Source organism: Prenolepis imparis, unplaced genomic scaffold (assembly GCF_030444845.1).
Source record: "Prenolepis imparis isolate NDT839.2.m4 unplaced genomic scaffold, iyPreImpa1.0 SCAF_5, whole genome shotgun sequence".
NCBI lineage: Eukaryota > Metazoa > Arthropoda > Insecta > Hymenoptera > Formicidae > Prenolepis > Prenolepis imparis.
This window is the reverse complement of record NW_028141163.1, coordinates 8,006,093-8,030,062: the sequence shown is the minus strand read 5'-3', so window position 1 is coordinate 8,030,062 and position 23,970 is coordinate 8,006,093.

Here is a 23,970-nt window from a genome sequence, read left to right as displayed (position 1 = left end):
TACCAAACAGACTCCAGCGTACAAATTTTTTAATACGATAAACATAAAATAAGGATGCGTCGCACAAGGTCCGCGTCAAAAAAGTATCGATTTCTAATATTTTAAGACGAGCCAAAAATTCATCGATTATACATTTTAATAGTACATTGATTACAGAATTATTTGGTACCAAGCAGACACCAGCGTACAAATTTTTTAATATGATATACATAAAATGAGGATGCGTCGCATAGGGTTAGCGGTAAAAAGTATCGATTTCCAAAATTTTAAGACGAGCCAAAAATTCATCGATTATACATTTTAATAGTACATTGATTACAGAATCATTTGATACCAAACAGACACCAGCGTACAAATTTTTTAACTTGATGTACAATAAAATAAGGTTGCATCGCATAGGGTCAGCGGTAAAAAGTATCGATTTCCAATATTTTGAGACGAGCCAAAAATTCATCGATTATACATTTTAATAGTACATTGATTACAGAATCATTTGATACCAAACAGACACCAGCGTACAAATTTTTTAACTTGATATACAATAAAATAAGGTTGCATCGCATAGGGTCAGCGGTAAAAAGTATCGATTTCCAATATTTTGAGACGAGCCAAAAATTCATCGATTATACATTTTATTAGTACATTGGTTACAGAATCTTTTCGTACCATGCAGACACCAGCGTACAAATTTTTTAATACGGTAAACAAAATAAATTTGCGTCGCACAGGGTCCGCGTCAAAAAAGTATCGATTTCTAATATTTTGAGACGAGCCAAAAATTCATCGATTATATATTTTAATAGTACATAGATTACAGAATCTTTTGGTACCATGCAGACACCAGCGTACAAATTTTTTAACTTGATATACATAAAATAAGGATGCGTCGCACAGGTTCCGCGTCAAAAAAGTATCAATTTCTAATATTTTAAGAAGTGCCAAAAATTCATCGATTATACATTTTAAAAGTACATTGATTACAGAATTATTTTGTACCAAGCAGACACCAGCGTACAAATTTTTTAATATGATATACATAAAATAAGGATGCGTCGTATATGGTCAGCTGTAAAAAGTATCGATTTCCAATATTTTAAGACGAGCCAAAAATTCATCGATTATACATTTTAATAGTACATTGATTACAGAATCATTTGGTACCAAACAGACACCAGCGTACAAATTTTTTAACTTGATATACATAAAATAAGGATGCGTCGTATAGGGTCAGCGTTAAAAAGTATCGATTTCCAATATTTTAAGACGAGCCAAAAATTCATCGATTATACATTTTAATAGTACATTGATTACAGAATCATTTGATACCAAACAGACACCAGCGTACAAATTTTTTAACTTGATATACATAAAATAAGGTTGCATCGCATAGGGTCAGCGGTAATAAGTATCGATTTCCAATAATTTAAGACGAGCCAAAAATTCATCGATTATACATTTTAATAGTACATTGATTACAGAATCATTTGGTACCAAACAGACACCAGCGTACAAATTTTTTAACTTAATATACATAAAATAAAGTTGCATCGCATAGGGTCAGCGGTAAAAAGTATCGATTTCCAATATTTTGAGACGAGCCAAAAATTCATCGATTATACATTTTATTAGTACATTGATTACAGAATCTTTTCGTACCATGCAGACACCAGCGTACAAATTTTTTAATATGGTAAATATAAAATAAGGATGCGTCGCACAGGGTCCGCGTCAAAAAAGTATCGATTTCTAATATTTTAAGAAGAGCCAAAAATTCATCGATTATACATTTTAATAGTACATTGATTACAGAATTATTTGGTACCAAACAGACACCAGCGTACAAATTTTTTAACTTGATATACATAAAATAAGGATGCGTCGTATAGGGTCAGCGGTAAAAAGTATCGATTTCCAATATTTTAAGACGAGCCAAAAATTCATCGATTATACATTTTAATAGTATATTGATTACAGAATCATTTGATACCAAACAGACACCAGCGTACAAATTTTTTAACTTGATATACATAAAATAAGGATGCGTCGAACAGGGTCAGCGGTAAAAAATATCGTTTTCCAATATTTTAAGACGAGCCAAAAATTCATCGATTATACATTTTAATAGTACATTGATTACAGAATCATTTGATACCAAACAGACACCAGCGTACAAATTTTTTAACTTGATATACATAAAATAAGGTTGCATCGCATAGGGTCAGCGGTAAAAAGTATCGATTTCCAATAATTTAAGACGAGCCAAAAATTCATCGAATATACATTTTAATAGTACATAGATTACAGAATCTTTTGGTACCATGCAGACACCAGCGTACAAATTTTTTAACTTGATATACATAAAATAAGTATGCGTCGCACAGGGTCCGCGTAAAAAAAGTATCAATTTCTAATATTTTAAGAAGAGCCAAAAATTCATGGATTATACATTTTAATAGTACATTGATTACAGAATTATTTGGTACCAAGCAGACACCAGCGTACAAATTTTTTAATATGATATACATAAAATAAGGATGCGTGGCATAGGGTCAGCGGTAAAAAGTATCGATTTCCAATATTTTGAGACGAGCCAAAAATTCATCGATTATACATTTTATTAGTACATTGATTACAGAATCTTTTCGTACCATGCAGACACCAGCGTACAAATTTTTTAATACGGTAAACCTAAAATAAGTATGCGTCGCACAGGGTCCGCGTCAAAAAAGTATCGATTTCTAATATTTTAAGACGAGCCAAAAATTCATCGATTATACATTTTAATAGTACATTGATTACAGAATCATTTGATACCAAACAGACACCAGCGTACAAATTTTTTAACTTGATATACATAAAATAAGGATGCGTCGTATAGGGTCAGCGGTAAAAAGTATCGATTTCCAATATTTTAAGACGAGCCAAAAATTCATCGATTATACATTTTAATAGTACATTGATTACAGAATCATTTGATACCAAACAGACACCAGCGTACAAATTTTTTAACTTGATATACATAAAATAAGGATGCGTCGAACAGGGTCAGCGGTAAAAAATATCGATTTCCAATATTTTAAGACGAGCCAAAAATTCATCGATTATACATTTTAATAGTACATTGATTACAGAATCATTTGATACCAAACAGACACCAGCGTACAAATTTTTTAACTTGATATACATAAAATAAGGTTGCATCGCATAGGGTCAGCGGTAAAAAGTATCGATTTCCAATAATTTAAGACGAGCCAAAAATTCATCGAATATACATTTTAATAGTACATAGATTACAGAATCTTTTGGTACCATGCAGACACCAGCGTACAAATTTTTTAACTTGATATACATAAAATAAGTATGCGTCGCACAGGGTCCGCGTCAAAAAAGTATCAATTTCTAATATTTTAAGAAGAGCCAAAAATTCATGGATTATACATTTTAATAGTACATTGATTACAGAATTATTTGGTACCAAGCAGACACCAGCGTACAAATTTTTTAATATGATATACATAAAATAAGGATGCGTGGCATAGGGTCAGCGGTAAAAAGTATCGATTTCCAATATTTTGAGACGAGCCAAAAATTCATCGATTATACATTTTATTAGTACATTGATTACTGAATCTTTTCGTACCATGCAGACACCAGCGTACAAATTTTTTAATACGGTAAACCTAAAATAAGTATGCGTCGCACAGGGTCCGCGTCAAAAAAGTATCGATTTCTAATATTTTAAGACGAGCCAAAAATTCATCGATTATACATTTTAATAGTACATAGATTACAGAATCTTTTGGTACGATGCAGACACCAGCGTACAAATTTTTTAACTTGATATACATAAAATAAGGATGCGTCGCACGGGGTCCGCGTCAAAAAAGTATCGATTTCTAATATTTTAAGACGAGCCAAAAATTCATCGATTATACATTTTAATAGTACATAGATTACAGAATCTTTTGGTACGATGCAGACACCAGCGTACAAATTTTTTAACTTGATATACATAAAATAAGGATGCGTCGCACAGGGTCCGCGTCAAAAAAGTATCAATTTCTAATATTTTAAGAAGAGCCAAAAATTCATCGATTATACATTTTAAAAGTACATTGATTACAGAATTATTTGGTACCAAGCAGACACCAGCGTACAAATTTTTTAATATGATATACATAAAATATGGATGCGTCGTATATGGTCAGCGGTAAAAAGTATCGATTTCCAATATTTTAAGACGAGCCAAAAATTCATCGATTATACATTTTAATAGTACATTGATTACAGAATCATTTGGTACCAAACAGACACCAGCGTACAAATTTTTTAACTTGATATACATAAAATAAAGTTGCGTCGCATAGGGTCAGCGTTAAAATGTATCGATTTCCAATATTTTGAGACGAGCCAAAAATTCATCGATTATACATTTTATTAGTACATTGATTACAGAATCTTTTCGTGCCATGCAGACACCAGCGTACCAATTTTTTAATACGGTAAACATAAAATAAGTATGCGTCGCACAGGGTCCGCGTCAAAAAAGTATCGATTTCTAATATTTTAAGAAGAGCCAAAAATTCATCGATTATACATTTTAATAGTACATTGATTACAGAATTATTTGGTACCAAGCAGACACCAGCGTACAAATTTTTTAATATGATATACATAAAATGAGGATGCGTCGTATAGGGTCAGCGGTAAAAAGTATCGATTTCCAATATTTTAAGACGAGCCAAAAATTCATCGATTATACATTTTAATAGTACATTGATTACAGAATCATTTGATACCAAACAGACACCAGCGTACAAATTTTTTAACTTGATATACATAAAATAAGGTTGCATCGCTTAGGGTCAGCGGTAAAAAGTATCGATTTCCAATAATTTAAGACGAGCCAAAAATTCATCGATTATACATTTTAATAGTACATTGATTACAGAATCATTTGGTACCAAACAGACACCAGCGTACAAATTTTTTAACTTGATATACATAAAATAAGTTTGCATCGCATAGGGTCAGCGGTAAAAAGTATCGATTTCCAATATTTTGAGACGAGCCAAAAATTCATCGATTATACATTTTATTAGTACATTGATTACACAATCTTTTCGTATCATGCAGACACCAGCGTACAAATTTTTTAATACGGTAAACATAAAATAAGGATGCGTCGCACAGGGTCCGCGTCAAAAAAGTATCGATTTCTAATATTTTAAGAAGAGCCAAAAATTCATCGATTATACATTTTAATAGTACATTGATTACAGAATTATTTGGTACCAAGCAGACACCAGCGTACAAATTTTTTAATATGATATACATAAAATGAGGATGCGTCGTATAGGGTCAGCGGTAAAAAGTATCGATTTCCAATATTTTAAGACGAGCCAAAAATTCATCGATTATACATTTTAATAGTACATTGATTACAGAATCATTTGATACCAAACAGACACCAGCGTACAAATTTTTTAACTTGATATACATAAAATAAGGTTGCATCGCATAGGGTCAGCGGTAAAAAGTATCGATTTCCAATAATTTAAGACGAGCCAAAAATTCATCGATTATACATTTTAATAGTACATTGATTACAGAATCATTTGATACCAAACAGACACCAGCGTACAAATTTTTTAACTTGATATACATAAAATAAGGTTGCATCGCATAGGGTCAGCGGTAAAAAGTATCGATTTCCAATAATTTAAGACGAGCCAAAAATTCATCGAATATACATTTTAATAGTACATAGTTTACAGAATCTTTTGGTACCATGCAGACACCAGCGTACAAATTTTTTAACTTGATATACATAAAATAAGTATGCGTCGCACAGGGTCCGCGTCAAAAAAGTATCAATTTCTAATATTTTAAGAAGAGCCAAAAATTCATGGATTATACATTTTAATAGTACATTGATTACAGAATTATTTGGTACCAAGCAGACACCAGCGTACAAATTTTTTAATATGATATACTTAAAATAAGGATGCGTCGTATAGGGTCAGCGGTAAAAAGTATCGATTTCCAATATTTTAAGACGAGCCAAAAATTCATCGATTATACATTTTAATAGTACATTGATTACAGAATCATTTGATACCAAACAGACACCAACGTACAAATTTTTTAACTTGATATACAATAAAATAAGGTTGCATCGCATAGGGTCAGCGGTAAAAAGTATCGATTTCCAATATTTTGAGACGAGCCAAAAATTCATCGATTATACATTTTATTAGTACATTGGTTACAGAATCTTTTCGTCCCATGCAGACACCAGCGTACAAATTTTTTAATACGGTAAACAAAATAAGTATGCGTCGCACAGGGTCCGCGTCAAAAAAGTATCGATTTCTAATATTTTGAGACGAGCCAAAAATTCATCGATTATACATTTTAATAGTACATAGATTACAGAATCTTTTGGTACCATGCAGACACCAGCGTACAAATTTTTTAACTTGATATACATAAAATACGTATGCGTCGCACAGGGTCCGCGTCAAAAAAGTATCAATTTCTAATATTTTAAGAAGAGCCAAAAATTCATGGATTATACATTTTAATAGTACATTGATTACAGAATTATTTGGTACCAAGCAGACACCAGCGTACAAATTTTTTAATATGATATACATAAAATAAGGATGCGTGGCATAGGGTCAGCGGTAAAAAGTATCGATTTCCAATATTTTGAGACGAGCCAAAAATTCATCGATTATACATTTTATTAGTACATTGATTACAGAATCTTTTCGTACCATGCAGACACCAGCGTACAAATTTTTTAATACGGTAAACCTAAAATAAGTATGCGTCGCACAGGGTCCGCGTCAAAAAAGTATCGATTTCTAATATTTTAAGACGAGCCAAAAATTCATCGATTATACATTTTAATAGTACATAGATTACAGAATCTTTTGGTACGATGCAGACACCAGCGTACAAATTTTTTAACTTGATATACATAAAATAAGGATGCGTCGCACGGGGTCCGCGTCAAAAAAGTATCAATTTCTAATATTTTAAGAAGAGCCAAAAATTCATCGATTATACATTTTAAAAGTACATTGATTACAGAATTATTTGGTACCAAGCAGACACCAGCGTACAAATTTTTTAATATGATATACATAAAATATGGATGCGTCGTATATGGTCAGCGGTAAAAAGTATCGATTTCCAATATTTTAAGACGAGCCAAAAATTCATCGATTATACATTTTAATAGTACATTGATTACAGAATCATTTGGTACCAAACAGACACCAGCGTACAAATTTTTTAACTTGATATACATAAAATAAGGTTGCGTCGCATAGGGTCAGCGTTAAAATGTATCGATTTCCAATATTTTGAGACGAGCCAAAAATTCATCGATTATACATTTTATTAGTACATTGATTACAGAATCTTTTCGTGCCATGCAGACACCAGCGTACCAATTTTTTAATACGGTAAACATAAAATAAGTATGCGTCGCACAGGGTCCGCGTCAAATAAGTATCGATTTCTAATATTTTAAGAAGAGCCAAAAATTCATCGATTATACATTTTAATAGTACATTGATTACAGAATTATTTGGTACCAAGCAGACACCAGCGTACAAATTTTTTAATATGATATACATAAAATAAGGATGCGTCGTATAGGGTCAGCGGTAAAAAGTATCGATTTCCAATATTTTAAGACGAGCCAAAAATTCATCGATTATACATTTTAATAGTACATTGATTACAGAATCATTTGATACCAAACAGACACCAGCGTACAAATTTTTTAACTTGATATACAATAAAATAAAGTTGCATCGCATAGGGTCAGCGGTAAAAAGTATCGATTTCCAATATTTTGAGACGAGCCAAAAATTCATCGATTATACATTTTATTAGTACATTGATTACAGAATCTTTTCGTACCATGCAGACACCAGCGTACAAATTTTTTAATACGGTAAACATAAAATAAGTATGCGTCGCACAGGGTCCGCGTCAAAAAAGTATCGATTTCTAATATTTTGAGACGAGCCAAAAATTCATCGATTATACATTTTAATAGTACATAGATTACAGAATCTTTTGGTACCATGCAGACACCAGCGTACAAATTTTTTAACTTGATATACATAAAATAAGGATGCGTCGCACAGGGTCCGCGTCAAAAAAGTATCAATTTCTAATATTTTAAGAAGAGCCAAAAATTCATCGATTATACATTTTAAAAGTACATTGATTACAGAATTATTTGGTACCAAGCAGACACCAGCGTACAAATTTTTTAATATGATATACATAAAATAAGGATGCGTGGCATAGGGTCAGCGGTAAAAAGTATCGATTTCCAATATTTTAAGACGAGCCAAAAATTCATCGATTATACATTTTAATAGTACATTGATTACAGAATCATTTGGTACCAAACAGACACCAGCGTACAAATTTTTTAACTTGATATACATAAAATAATGTTGCGTCGCATAGGGTCAGCGTTAAAAAGTATCGATTTCCAATATTTTGAGACGAGCCAAAAATTCATCGATTATACATTTTATTAGTACATTGATTACAGAATCTTTTCGTACCATGCAGACACCAGCGTACAAATTTTTTAATACGGTAAACATAAAATAAGGATGCGTCGCACAGGGTCCGCGTCAAAAAAGTATCGATTTCTAATATTTTAAGAAGAGCCAAAAATTCATCGATTATACATTTTAATAGTACATTGATTACAGAATCATTTGATACCAAACAGACACCAGCGTACAAATTTTTTAACTTGATATACATAAAATAAGGTTGCATCGCATAGGGTCAGCGGTAAAAAGTATCGATTTCCAATAATTTAAGACGAGCCAAAAATTCATCGATTATACATTTTAATAGTACATTGATTACAGAATCATTTGATACCAAACAGACACCAGCGTACAAATTTTTTAACTTGATATACATAAAATAAGGTTGCATCGCATAGGGTCAGCGGTAAAAAGTATCGATTTCCAATAATTTAAGACGAGCCAAAAATTCATCGAATATACATTTTAATAGTACATAGATTACAGAATCTTTTGGTACCATGCAGACACCAGCGTACAAATTTTTTAACTTGATATACATAAAATAAGTATGCGTCGCACAGGGTCCGCGTCAAAAAAGTATCAATTTCTAATATTTTAAGAAGAGCCAAAAATTCATGGATTATACATTTTAATAGTACATTGATTACAGAATTATTTGGTACCAAGCAGACACCAGCGTACAAATTTTTTAATATGATATACATAAAATAAGGATGCGTGGCATAGGGTCAGCGGTAAAAAGTATCGATTTCCAATATTTTGAGACGAGCCAAAAATTCATCGATTATACATTTTATTAGTACATTGATTACAGAATCTTTTCGTACCATGCAGACACCAGCGTACAAATTTTTTAATACGGTAAACCTAAAATAAGTATGCGTCGCACTGGGTCCGCGTCAAAAAAGTATCGATTTCTAATATTTTAAGACGAGCCAAAAATTCATCGATTATACATTTTAATAGTACATAGATTACAGAATCTTTTGGTACGATGCAGACACCAGCGTACAAATTTTTTAACTTGATATACATAAAATAAGGATGCGTCGCACGGGGTCCGCGTCAAAAAAGTATCAATTTCTAATATTTTAAGAAGAGCCAAAAATTCATCGATTTTACATTTTAAAAGTACATTGATTACAGAATTATTTGGTACCAAGCAGACACCAGCGTACAAATTTTTTAATATGATATACATAAAATATGGATGCGTCGTATATGGTCAGCGGTAAAAAGTATCGATTTCCAATATTTTAAGACGAGCCAAAAATTCATCGATTATACATTTTAATAGTACATTGATTACAGAATCATTTGGTACCAAACAGACACCAGCGTACAAATTTTTTAACTTGATATACATAAAATAAGGTTGCGTCGCATAGGGTCAGCGTTAAAATGTATCGATTTCCAATATTTTGAGACGAGCCAAAAATTCATCGATTATACATTTTATTAGTACATTGATTACAGAATCTTTTCGTGCCATGCAGACACCAGCGTACCAATTTTTTAATACGGTAAACATAAAATAAGTATGCGTCGCACAGGGTCCGCGTCAAATAAGTATCGATTTCTAATATTTTAAGAAGAGCCAAAAATTCATCGATTATACATTTTAATAGTACATTGATTACAGAATTATTTGGTACCAAGCAGACACCAGCGTACAAATTTTTTAATATGATATACATAAAATAAGGATGCGTCGTATAGGGTCAGCGGTAAAAAGTATCGATTTCCAATATTTTAAGACGAGCCAAAAATTCATCGATTATACATTTTAATAGTACATTGATTACAGAATCATTTGATACCAAACAGACACCAGCGTACAAATTTTTTAACTTGATATACAATAAAATAAGGTTGCATCGCATAGGGTCAGCGGTAAAAAGTATCGATTTCCAATATTTTGAGACGAGCCAAAAATTCATCGATTATACATTTTATTAGTACATTGGTTACAGAATCTTTTCGTACCATGCAGACACCAGCGTACAAATTTTTTAATACGGTAAACAAAATAAGTATGCGTCGCACAGGGTCCGCGTCAAAAAAGTATCGATTTCTAATATTTTGAGACGAGCCAAAAATTCATCGATTATACATTTTAATAGTACATAGATTACAGAATCTTTTGGTACCATGCAGACACCAGCGTACAAATTTTTTAACTTGATATACATAAAATACGTATGCGTCGCACAGGGTCCGCGTCAAAAAAGTATCAATTTCTAATATTTTAAGAAGAGCCAAAAATTCATGGATTATACATTTTAATAGTACATTGATTACAGAATTATTTGGTACCAAGCAGACACCAGCGTACAAATTTTTTAATATGATACACATAAAATAAGGATGCGTGGCATAGGGTCAGCGGTAAAAAGTATCGATTTCCAATATTTTGAGACGAGCCAAAAATTCATCGATTATACATTTTATTAGTACATTGATTACAGAATCTTTTCGTACCATGCAGACACCAGCGTACAAATTTTTTAATACGGTAAACATAAAATAAGGATGCGTCGCACAGGGTCCGCGTCAAAAAAGTATCGATTTCTAATATTTTAAGAAGAGCCAAAAATTCATCGATTATACATTTTAATAGTACATTGATTACAGAATTATTTGGTACCAAGCAGACACCAGCGTACAAATTTTTTAATATGATATACATAAAATGAGGATGCGTCGTATAGGGTCAGCGGTAAAAAGTATCGATTTCCAATATTTTAAGACGAGCCAAAAATTCATCGATTATACATTTTAATAGTACATTGATTACAGAATCATTTGATACCAAACAGACACCAGCGTACAAATTTTTTAACTTGATATACATAAAATAAGGTTGCATCGCATAGGGTCAGCGGTAAAAAGTATCGATTTCCAATAATTTAAGACGAGCCAAAAATTCATCGATTATACATTTTAATAGTACATTGATTACAGAATCATTTGATACCAAACAGACACCAGCGTACAAATTTTTTAACTTGATATACATAAAATAAGGTTGCATCGCATAGGGTCAGCGGTAAAAAGTATCGATTTCCAATAATTTAAGACGAGCCAAAAATTCATCGAATATACATTTTAATAGTACATAGATTACAGAATCTTTTGGTACCATGCAGACACCAGCGTACAAATTTTTTAACTTGATATACATAAAATAAGTATGCGTCGCACAGGGTCCGCGTCAAAAAAGAATCAATTTCTAATATTTTAAGAAGAGCCAAAAATTCATGGATTATACATTTTAATAGTACATTGATTACAGAATTATTTGGTACCAAGCAGACACCAGCGTACAAATTTTTTAATATGATATACATAAAATAAGGATGCGTGGCATAGGGTCAGCGGTAAAAAGTATCGATTTCCAATATTTTGAGACGAGCCAAAAATTCATCGATTATACATTTTATTAGTACATTGATTACAGAATCTTTTCGTACCATGCAGACACCAGCGTACAAATTTTTTAATACGGTAAACCTAAAATAAGTATGCGTCGCACAGGGTCCGCGTCAAAAAAGTATCGATTTCTAATATTTTAAGACGAGCCAAAAATTCATCGATTATACATTTTAATAGTACATAGATTACAGAATCTTTTGGTACGATGCAGACACCAGCGTACAAATTTTTTAACTTGATATACATAAAATAAGGATGCGTCGCACAGGGTCCGCGTCAAAAAAGTATCAATTTCTAATATTTTAAGAAGAGCCAAAAATTCATCGATTATACATTTTAAAAGTACATTGATTACAGAATTATTTGGTACCAAGCAGACACCAGCGTACAAATTTTTTAATATGATATACATAAAATAAGGATGCGTCGTATATGGTCAGCGGTAAAAAGTATCGATTTCCAATATTTTAAGACGAGCCAAAAATTCATCGATTATACATTTTAATAGTACATTGATTACAGAATCATTTGGTACCAAACAGACACCAGCGTACAAATTTTTTAATATGATATACATAAAATGAGGATGCGTCGCATAGGGTTAGCGGTAAAAAGTATCGATTTCCAATATTTTAAGACGAGCCAAAAATTCATCGATTATACATTTTAATAGTACATTGATTACAGAATCATTTGATACCAAACAGACACCATCGTACAAATTTTTTAACTTGATATACAATAAAATAAGGTTGCATCGCATAGGGTCAGCGGTAAAAAGTATCGATTTCCAATATTTTGAGACGAGCCAAAAATTCATCGATTATACATTTTATTAGTACATTGGTTACAGAATCTTTTCGTACCATGCAGACACCAGCGTACAAGTTTTTTAATACGGTAAACATAAAATACGTATGCGTCGCACAGGGTCCGCGTCAAAAAAGTATCAATTTCTAATATTTTAAGAAGAGCCAAAAATTCATGGATTATACATTTTAATAGTACATTGATTACAGAATTATTTGGTACCAAGCAGACACCAGCGTACAAATTTTTTAATATGATATACATAAAATGAGGATGCGTCGCATAGGGTTAGCGGTAAAAAGTATCGATTTCCAAAATTTTAAGACGAGCCAAAAATTCATCGATTATACATTTTAATAGTACATTGATTACAGAATCATTTGATACCAAACAGACACCAGCGTACAAATTTTTTAACTTGATGTACAATAAAATAAGGTTGCATCGCATAGGGTCAGCGGTAAAAAGTATCGATTTCCAATATTTTGAGACGAGCCAAAAATTCATCGATTATACATTTTATTAGTACATTGGTTACAGAATCTTTTCGTACCATGCAGACACCAGCGTACAAATTTTTTAATACGGTAAACAAAATAAATTTGCGTCGCACAGGGTCCGCGTCAAAAAAGTATCGATTTCTAATATTTTGAGACGAGCCAAAAATTCATCGATTATACATTTTAATAGTACATAGATTACAGAATCTTTTGGTACCATGCAGACACCAGCGTACAAATTTTTTAACTTGATATACATAAAATAAGGATGCGTCGCACAGGTTCCGCGTCAAAAAAGTATCAATTTCTAATATTTTAAGAAGAGCCAAAAATTCATCGATTATACATTTTAAAAGTACATTGATTACAGAATTATTTTGTACCAAGCAGACACCAGCGTACAAATTTTTTAATATGATATACATAAAATAAGGATGCGTCGTATATGGTCAGCTGTAAAAAGTATCGATTTCCAATATTTTAAGACGAGCCAAAAATTCATCGATTATACATTTTAATAGTACATTGATTACAGAATCATTTGGTACCAAACAGACACCAGCGTACAAATTTTTTAACTTGATATACATAAAATAAGGATGCGTCGTATAGGGTCAGCGTTAAAAAGTATCGATTTCCAATATTTTAAGACGAGCCAAAAATTCATCGATTATACATTTTAATAGTACATTGATTACAGAATCATTTGATACCAAACAGACACCAGCGTACAAATTTTTTAACTTGATATACATAAAATAAGGTTGCATCGCATAGGGTCAGCGGTAATAAGTATCGATTTCCAATAATTTAAGACGAGCCAAAAATTCATCGATTATACATTTTAATAGTACATTGATTACAGAATCATTTGGTACCAAACAGACACCAGCGTACAAATTTTTTAACTTAATATACATAAAATAAAGTTGCATCGCATAGGGTCAGCGGTAAAAAGTATCGATTTCCAATATTTTGAGACGAGCCAAAAATTCATCGATTATACATTTTATTAGTACATTGATTACAGAATCTTTTCGTACCATGCAGACACCAGCGTACAAATTTTTTAATATGGTAAATATAAAATAAGGATGCGTCGCACAGGGTCCGCGTCAAAAAAGTATCGATTTCTAATATTTTAAGAAGAGCCAAAAATTCATCGATTATACATTTTAATAGTACATTGATTACAGAATTATTTGTTACCAAACAGACACCAGCGTACAAATTTTTTAACTTGATATACATAAAATAAGGATGCGTCGTATAGGGTCAGCGGTAAAAAGTATCGATTTCCAATATTTTAAGACGAGCCAAAAATTCATCGATTATACATTTTAATAGTATATTGATTACAGAATCATTTGATACCAAACAGACACCAGCGTACAAATTTTTTAACTTGATATACATAAAATAAGGATGCGTCGAACAGGGTCAGCGGTAAAAAATATCGTTTTCCAATATTTTAAGACGAGCCAAAAATTCATCGATTATACATTTTAATAGTACATTGATTACAGAATCATTTGATACCAAACAGACACCAGCGTACAAATTTTTTAACTTGATATACATAAAATAAGGTTGCATCGCATAGGGTCAGCGGTAAAAAGTATCGATTTCCAATAATTTAAGACGAGCCAAAAATTCATCGAATATACATTTTAATAGTACATAGATTACAGAATCTTTTGGTACCATGCAGACACCAGCGTACAAATTTTTTAACTTGATATACATAAAATAAGTATGCGTCGCACAGGGTCCGCGTCAAAAAAGTATCAATTTCTAATATTTTAAGAAGAGCCAAAAATTCATGGATTATACATTTTAATAGTACATTGATTACAGAATTATTTGGTACCAAGCAGACACCAGCGTACAAATTTTTTAATATGATATACATAAAATAAGGATGCGTGGCATAGGGTCAGCGGTAAAAAGTATCGATTTCCAATATTTTGAGACGAGCCAAAAATTCATCGATTATACATTTTATTAGTACATTGATTACAGAATCTTTTCGTACCATGCAGACACCAGCGTACAAATTTTTTAATACGGTAAACCTAAAATAAGTATGCGTCGCACAGGGTCCGCGTCAAAAAAGTATCGATTTCTAATATTTTAAGACGAGCCAAAAATTCATCGATTATACATTTTAATAGTACATTGATTACAGAATCATTTGATACCAAACAGACACCAGCGTACAAATTTTTTAACTTGATATACATAAAATAAGGATGCGTCGTATAGGGTCAGCGGTAAAAAGTATCGATTTCCAATATTTTAAGACGAGCCAAAAATTCATCGATTATACATTTTAATAGTACATTGATTACAGAATCATTTGATACCAAACAGACACCAGCGTACAAATTTTTTAACTTGATATACATAAAATAAGGATGCGTCGAACAGGGTCAGCGGTAAAAAATATCGATTTCCAATATTTTAAGACGAGCCAAAAATTCATCGATTATACATTTTAATAGTACATTGATTACAGAATCATTTGATACCAAACAGACACCAGCGTACAAATTTTTTAACTTGATATACATAAAATAAGGTTGCATCGCATAGGGTCAGCGGTAAAAAGTATCGATTTCCAATAATTTAAGACGAGCCAAAAATTCATCGAATATACATTTTAATAGTACATAGATTACAGAATCTTTTGGTACCATGTAGACACCAGCGTACAAATTTTTTAACTTGATATACATAAAATAAGTATGCGTCGCACAGAGTCCGCGTCAAAAAAGTATCAATTTCTAATATTTTAAGAAGAGCCAAAAATTCATGGATTATACATTTTAATAGTACATTGATTACAGAATTATTTGGTACCAAGCAGACACCAGCGTACAAATTTTTTAATATGATATACATAAAATAAGGATGCGTGGCATAGGGTCAGCGGTAAAAAGTATCGATTTCCAATATTTTGAGACGAGCCAAAAATTCATCGATTATACATTTTATTAGTACATTGATTACAGAATCTGTTCGTACCATGCAGACACCAGCGTACAAATTTTTTAATACGGTAAACCTAAAATAAGTATGCGTCGCACAGGGTCCGCGTCAAAAAAGTATCGATTTCTAATATTTTAAGACGAGCCAAAAATTCATCGATTATACATTTTAATAGTACATAGATTACAGAATCTTTTGGTACGATGCAGACACCAGCGTACAAATTTTTTAACTTGATATACATAAAATAAGGATGCGTCGCACAGGGTCCGCGTCAAAAAAGTATCAATTTCTAATATTTTAAGAAGAGCCAAAAATTCATCGATTATACATTTTAAAAGTACATTGATTACAGAATTATTTGGTACCAAGCAGACACCAGCGTACAAATTTTTTAATATGATATACATAAAATATGGATGCGTCGTATATGGTCAGCGGTAAAAAGTATCGATTTCCAATATTTTAAGACGAGCCAAAAATTCATCGATTATACATTTTAATAGTACATTGATTACAGAATCTTTTCGTGCCATGCAGACACCAGCGTACCAATTTTTTAATACGGTAAACATAAAATAAGTATGCGTCGCACAGGGTCCGCGTCAAAAAAGTATCGATTTCTATTTTAAGAAGAGCCAAAAATTCATCGATTATACATTTTAATAGTACATTGATTACAGAATTATTTGGTACCAAGCAGACACCAGCGTACAAATTTTTTAATATGATATACATAAAATAAGGATGCGTCGTATAGGGTCAGCGGTAAAAAGTATCGATTTCCAATATTTTAAGACGAGCCAAAAATTCATCGATTATACATTTTAATAGTACATTGATTACAGAATCATTTGATACCAAACAGACACCAGCGTACAAATTTTTTAACTTGATATACATAAAATAAGGTTGCATCGCATAGGGTCCGCGTCAAAAAAGTATCGATTTCTAATATTTTAAGACGAGCCAAAAATTCATCGATTATACATTTTAATAGTACATTGATTACAGAATCATTTGGTACCAACAGACACCAGCGTACAAATTTTTTAATACGGTAAACATAAAGTAAGGATGCGTCGCACAGGGTCCGCGTCAAAAAAGTATCGATTTCTAATATTTTAAGACGAGCCAAAAATTCATCGATTATACATTTTAATAGTACATTGATTACAGAATCATTTGGTACCAAACAGACACCAGCGTACAAACTTTTTAACTTGATATACATAAAATAAGTTTGCGTCGCATAGGGTCAGCGTTAAAAAGTATCGATTTCCAATATTTTGAGACGAGCCAAAAATTCATCGATTATACATTTTATTAGTACATTGATTACAGAATCTTTTGGTACCAAGCAGACAACAGCGTACAAACTTTTTCATTTGCTATACATAAATTAAGGATGCGTCGCATAGGGTCAGCGGCATAAATGTATCAATTTCTAATATTTTAAGAGGAGCAAAAAATTCATCGATTATACATTTTAATAGTACATTGATTACAGAATCATTTGGTACCAAACAGACACCAGCGTACAAATGTTTTAACTTTATATACATAGAATAAGATTGCGTCGCATAGGGTCAACTGTAAAAAAGTATCGATTTCTAATATTTTAAGGCGAGCCAAAAATTCATCGTATATATATTTCAATAGTGTATTGTTTGCAGATTATCTTTGTACCATAAGCATACCAGCGTACTACCTTTTTGGTCTAATATACGTTATATAAATCTGCGCCGTATGGGATTTGCGGCTTAAAAATTTTAATTTTCGATATTTCAAAACGTGCAAAAAATTAATCTTATATACATTTTAACAGTTATTGTCTGCACATTATTACGAATTATGCGTGACTGCATGCATATATCGCGGTAATATATGTCGAAACTTATTTCTACTGCGCATTCGGATTTCGAATTATATCATTATTATCGAAAAGTGTCGGACTAAATATATTTGTGACTCTAATTATGAAAATAATTTTTATTTTAAAAATTATATCTACGAAACCTTAATTGTAAATTTGTATTCATGTCTCACTTCTATTCTTAACTTAATAAATATACTACTTCTTAATTAAATAAATATATTAGAAAATATTAATATAGTAGGGTAATTAAATTTTAAAATAGTAATATGTTATAAAAATTAAAATAGCAATATATTGTGAATAATATGTTGTAATATCTTATCCTCGATTAATATTTTTGTTACAGAAATCAGCTGATTAAAACGTTAATTTGCTAATTAATTTTTAAAATAAGAATATGTTATAACATTTAAGATAATATGTTTTAAATAATGTAATATATAATTCCTTAAACTCGATTAATATTTATAACAGCTATCAGCTGATTTCTGTCAAAAAATATTAATCTAATATTAATCTAATATTAATCTTTTTGGTCTAATATACGTAAAATGAATCCGCACTGTATGGGGTTCGCGGGTAAAAAGTTTTAATTTTCAATATTTTAAAGCGAGCCAAAAATTAATCTTTCATATATTTCAACAGTACATTGCCTGCACATTATGATGGTACCATCACCATATCAGCCTACAAACTTTTTGGTCTAATATACGTAAAATAAATCCGCGCCGTAGTGGGTCAGCGGCTTAAAATTTTAATTTTTAATATTATGCGTAACTATATACATATATCGCGGTAATAGATGTCGATACTCATTTCTACTGCGCATTCGCAATTCGAATTATATTAAGATTATCGAAAAGTGTCTGACGAAATATATTTATGACTCTAATTTAGGAAATATTTGTCCTTAAAAATTGCTACGGAACCTTAATTGTTAATTTGGATTTATGTCTCACTTCTATTTTTAACTTAATAAATATATTACTTTATAATTAAATGAATAAATTAAAAAATATTAATATAGCGAGCTAATTAAATTTTAAAATAATAATATGTTATAATAATTAAAATATATAGCAATATGTTGTGAATAATATGTTGTAATATTTTATCCTCGATTAATATTTTTGTTACAGAAATCAGCTGATTAAAACGTAAAATTGCTAATTAATTCTTAAATTAAGAATATGTTATAACATTTAAAATAATAATATGTTTTAAATAATGTATTATAATTCCTTAAATTCGATTAATATTTATAACAGCTATCATTTGATTTCTGTCAAAAAATATTAATCGCACAGATAAGGCATTATAACATATTATTTATAACATTATTATATTAAATTTTATAACATATTTTTATGTTAAAATTTAATTAGCAATATAATGCTTTAATCATCTGATTTCTATCAAAAAATATTAACCAAGTTTAAACAAACTTTATATAAAAATATTAATTTTTTATTTAAAATCGAGGAATGGCGTAACGCGGGCTTTTGTTATTCTAATCTTTTTCTAAAAAAGACATTAAGTCGATTCTCGCAAGTATTTTTGCCTTTTTTCCGCCAAAATATTAATCATGTTTAAAGTATAATAACATATTATTTAAAACATTATTTTATTTTACTTTTTGGACTAACTGTCAAACTGCTAATTGCTAACCCTCGCGATGACAGCCTTTCGATGCTACGAATATAACACACAACGCGAATGTCAAAAATATTAATCAAGCTTAAAGTATTATCACATATTATTTAAAACATATTATTATTTTATTTAATTTTATTTTAGACCAACTGTCAAACTGCTAACTGCTAACCCTCGCGATGACAGCCTTTCGATGCTACGAATATAACACACAACGCGAATGTCAAAAATATTAATTAAGCTTAAAGTATTATCACATATTATTTAAAACATTATTATTTTATTTTATTTTATTTTGGTCAAACTGCTAACTGTTAACCCTCGCGATGACAGTCTTTCGATGCTACGAATATAACACACAACGCGAATCGACAGAGAACCAATCAGCATTGCGGAAAAGAGGCAACAATACTTCGAGACTTTCGAGAATCGACTTAACATGCACTTTTTAGAAATGGATAGAAAGGGTTTCTATAAAATTATACATATATTACACCTATTTTATAAAAAAAGATACAGATTATTTTTAAAAAAATTTTACTTTTTATTAAAATCAATGTTCTATTTCCTCAACCGCAATCTTTTTCTATCTTTAGATTTATTCCACACACATGCAGGAGCTGTCAATCAAATATATAGCATATTAGTTAAACATTTTTGGCTCTGTCATTCAAATGTTATGATATATTAAAATTTCGCATAAGTTATATTTTATTAAAATAGTCAGAAATATAACTGGATATAGATATACAACACGAGTAAAGAATATATATATGTACATACACCGTACATGTGCGCACACAGAAGTTGAGAAATTAAATAGCTGATTTGAAATTCTCCGTGAGCATTGAATTATTAAGTAACTGACGAATTAAATGGAAAGGAAAGAACGTCGTGCCATAATTCGTCTTCGACGGTATTATCAATCTTATTCGGTCTGTGAAATGTAAATGTAAGTAATCGCATCGTGCGTGTATTGAATCCGAAAGAGAACCAATTCGACACGAAATAAAGATGACCGTACTTTGTCACATCTTGTCTATCTGCGTTTGCTCAGTTTTCTGCCTTAACTGTAAAGTATTAAAATTGGAAAGCGAGGAATCATATGAATCATATTTGATCGAAAACAAAGAATCCGATGTATTGATTAATCACGATCGAATTTTTGTTAGCATTTTTTATTTTATCTAACCAAACGGAATATATTTGCATACATTTTGCGTACATCTAAATGTACATCTATAATTATATACAGCATCTCAGAAAACAAGAAGAAAGAAAATAATAATATAGAAAAATTGTGTATTCTCTATCTAACAATTTTTTCTTAGTAGAAATTTCATTAGCTATCATTATATTTGTAAATTTTTATTACTAAGCTATTCATTAGAAAATATTTTATAGAACACTTAATAAAACACAATTTATAAAAAAAGATATTTTTATTTTTGGCATACTATTGTTTGCTTGTTATTAATGATGCATCAGATAACATTGTTACATTTAAGCATACAGTATTTGTTGAATAAATAGTTAAAAGATTTTTATATTATGATATATATTTTATAAATCAAATTCTATTCAAAACACATATATACGCTATGTTGGCTAAAAACTATATGCACTTCGCGCATGCTTCTCTCACAACGCAGAAGTTACAAAAATGCATTCGTTGCAATCAATGCACCATTATTCTTGTTGGTTATCCTCTCGGGAAAATTTATTGATAAACAATAGTCCGTCGGTTGCGGCCGTTGATCCGCGAACACTATTGCCGGAGCACATCGTCCCGATCAACGACCAAGCCGATTTTCATAGCATCCGCGCGAATTCAGAATTGCTTAAAATTGGCAAAAAATAGAGAACACTTTACGCGTATGCGCGGACCTTTAAGCGTATTTCGTTGATCCGTTCATCTGCCAGTCCCCACGCGCGAAATAACCGACCGTTGACGATTGCGCGCTTTTAAAACACATTGTTCAAGTTTATCGAGACATATCGTGTGAGATTCTTTTTTTCCCTCTATAAAGCACCGAGCAACAGCGAGCTTGCGTGCGAAAGAAACATATGGAACTTGAATTGTGAATAAAGGGTAAAGAAGAAAATATCTTTTACATTAGTTGAAACTTTTAATTGAAAACAATAGAATATCTTTTTCTTTTGCTTATTGCTTGATAAGTTTATATTTTTATGAATATCCGACTTTTTTCCCGATCCTGCAAATTTATATTCTTTAAGAAACAGAAGAAATAAATCTAAATATCCAAGAAATATAGTTATTCATATATTTTTTTAAATAAAAATTGTTTAAATAATCTTCCATATTTTTATATACAATATTTTTATTATTTTACATACAAACATTTTTTACATACAAATTTCTATTTATCTAAATTTTTTTTATATTTATATCTGTGTTAATTTATTTTGAAAACTTATTTTACATACAAACATTTTTTACAAAATTTTTACTAAAATAAAGATACTTGTTAAACCTATATTCTCCTGCTTTTGCAGAAATATTTTTTATTTTTCCTTTTTGCAAGTGAGACGACATTTTGAAAAATTGCACAAAATTCCGTCGTGTATGTCGTGAAACGCGGCGAAATAAAGAGATAATTCAGAATACGTCGAATAATCGACGCTCCGATATAGCTCGTTCATTCGTACCGCGTTTCTTCGTTTCTATTCCTTTTTTTTTTACTGCTCTTTCTCCGTGCCATTGGATGGAGCGCGAACCAGGCACGTAGAAATAAATGCGGCGATCGCGCGGAATAAATGTCTCACAAATCACACTCATCCCCGTTCGCTTGCGTTTTCAACGATGGCAAACTCGCTATTCCGTGTTTCTTCCATTTCATAGGAAAGTAACGATAGAAGTGAAATTTTGGAAGAGAGAAACCAAACGGACAAGAGAACACAAGATCAGTTTAAAATTTTCGTAAACTCTAGGAACTCTTGCTTTTAAAAACTTGACATTATATGAGAGTTAGAATCTTAATATAAACATCGAAATGTTGAAAAAGAATTTCCTTTCTTATATAAAACATTTTCATAAAACATACAAAACTTACTATATACTTAGATATATACTAAGAGATGTTTACTCAGCAAATATTTTATATGTATATTAAATAATAAAATGATTTAATGTATATACAAAAATTGCGAATATCTTAGTTTTTAATTATTGTCTTAGTTGCATAAAAAAGTCATTCTATATATATATATCCTATATAATATAGACACAGTAGTACTTCTCTTTCTCGGAAATAGAAAAGATCTAGACGAGAGAAATTCACGTCCATTGCTGCGAAACGAAGAACGATTGCCGATTACCACGGTGGCATCTTGTCCATTTCTTACCTCGCCACCCTCGAAAGTATCCTCGAAAGTCTTCTCCAGAATTCAATGTGCTTTCAAACCTTCTTCTCTTATTAGTCACGATGCATTCTGTCACATCCTGACAAAATTACGGCAATTGGCCCTCTCGGGGGAGAATCGATACGTTATCTCTAAAGGGATGCAGTGTGCTGGAAACGTTGACATAATTATCAACAATTGCGTCAATAATGGATATATTATACTCGCCCAATTAATATCGTAATTCTATCACCGGTTGCGACTATGATAATCAAAATACTGCAATATATGATATAAATAAAATAGAAGAATAATATATGTAATGAAATTGACTTGACTTGATATTTTATATTATTAAATGAATCATTACTTAAAATTTATATAAGAATCATCGATAGTTGCTTATATAAAAATGGTTGAATTAGATTAGTTATCGAATAAAGTTCTTTTATATACGGTGAATATCGTCCTATTTAATGAAAATTTCTGAAAAATAATGATATTTTTATCTAAAAAATATAAAAAGAGTGATAATTTGTATATCGAAAATTGTTATGCATGTCGTGTTTTCAAGTAGACAGCAAACTTATTTTGCAAATATATTCGATATGATAATGATAATGTGATTGGTACCATTATTACTTATATCTCGTTAGAAAATCTCAATATATTTTCTTATTTAAGCCATACATGTTTTTCATCTCGCAATGCATTTCATTGTGTCGGAAAATAATGA